This window comes from Terrapene carolina, unplaced genomic scaffold (genome assembly GCF_002925995.2).
Source record: "Terrapene carolina triunguis isolate 2854851 unplaced genomic scaffold, T_m_triunguis-2.0 Scaffold233, whole genome shotgun sequence".
NCBI classification, from domain to species: Eukaryota; Metazoa; Chordata; order Testudines; family Emydidae; genus Terrapene; species Terrapene triunguis.
Genome location: NW_020664584.1, coordinates 14800683 through 14802509, shown reverse-complemented (window position 1 = coordinate 14802509; position 1827 = coordinate 14800683).

The following is a 1827-nucleotide window of genomic DNA, read 5'->3' as shown; positions in this document are numbered from 1 at the left end:
TCTATCTATCTATCTATCTATCTATCTATCTATCTATCTATCTATCTCAGAGGATCCTAAAGGAGTTAGAAAGGCTTCTCAAGGAGCTCTATATAATTGATTTTTTTTCTTTCAAAAATAAGGTGTGAAAAAAAGACAAAAGAACAAAACCGTAAAGGAATGGAAAGGGAGGGAAATGCTGGCTATGTTGCTAGGATGGACAGAGACCTCAGCATGCAGCACTCTCAAATTTTCCATCGACGTGCAAAGGGGTGCATGCTCTGACCCTGCCTGGTGCCCCCCTCAGTCCTGCCCCAGAGATTCAAAAATTCATAGTATCTGGAAACTTCCCTACATGACTCCAGATAGCATGCCATCATCCCTGGTCACCTTGGTGGGTTCAATGTGTGTGTGTGTGTGTGTGTGACAGGAGAGGAACATCTGAGTTTCTATCCACAGTGCCATCTCCCCTGGTCTTCTTGGTTTGGTGGGTTCAATGTATTTGTATGTGTGTGTGTGAGACAGGAGAGAAACATCTCAGTTTCCATCCACTAGAGATTAAACAAAAGTTTCTAGAAAGTTAGGCCAATTTTTCTCAATTTTTGCTGAGGTCCCTGGTTTATGATATGTTACCCGCTCTTTAGGTGCCAGGTCAGTCAAGTCACTGGGCCAGACTTCTATGCCTGGAGCGAGTCTGCTCTCCCACCTAAGCAATGTGAGTCATTTGGCTAGGTAGGATGGTTGCCATGATAATGGATACCTCCTCCTTTAGGCCTGGTCTACACTACGGGATTAATTCGGATTTAGCAGCGTTAATCCGAATTAACCCTTCACCCGTCCACACTACAGAGCCAGTTAATTCGAATTAAAGGGCCCTTTAAATCGATTTCTGTACTCCACCTCGACGAACGGAGTAGAGCCTAAATCGATTTTGTTAATTCGAATTAGGGTTAGTGTGGCCGCACACCACCGAATTACTGTGTTTAAATTAATGGGGTAGTGTGGCCGCACACCACCGAATTAATGTGGTTAAAAACCGAATTAAGGTGCTTAGTGTGGCCGCGCACAATCGAATTTATACAACCTGTTTCCCAAATTCGAATTATCTAAATTCGGATTAATCCTGTAGTGTAGACATACCCTTAGACTCCTTTGAAAATCCCAGACACCCATAAGGACTGCACTTACATTTCAATAAGGTGTCAATATGCAGCAAGGTGAGGCATTTCTTTCAGTGAAATCTTTCTGTATCCAAAACTTGAATCTGTGAATATTTAAAGGAGAGGATTCATTAATAGAATACTTGCATATGGGAAACTGGATGGATGCACCATCCCATGCACTAGTATCTAATCAATAAGCTAAAGATATCTGTAACCAAGTCCTTATTATAGAAAAGACCAATGGCAAGAAGTAATTCTTAATGAGCTAAAATAATCTCTTAATGGGTCATTATCTCATTGATCACTGAAGACATTTGCAATACCAAGTGTCCCTCATCAATCACAATTAATCCCTTCCTGGACATCTGGACACATTCTCCACTGGTCAATCAGGTCAGAGAAAAATCTTATGTACATTCCATCATTTGATCACACGCTAAATTCAACCTAAGTACAGAGTCCCTAGAATTAGAGAAACAAAAACTAGAATGATAGAGACAAAATACTTTGGGCTTGTGTACAGAGTTTCATGGGGTCTTATATACAAAGAGTCACGGGGAGATTGGTTCACTTGCTAACAAACTAATCCCTCATACATCAATCTGTCCAGTCATTGTTTTCTCTTAGATGCCACAGTTTAGATAGATAGATAGATAGATAGATAGATAGATAGATAGATAGATAG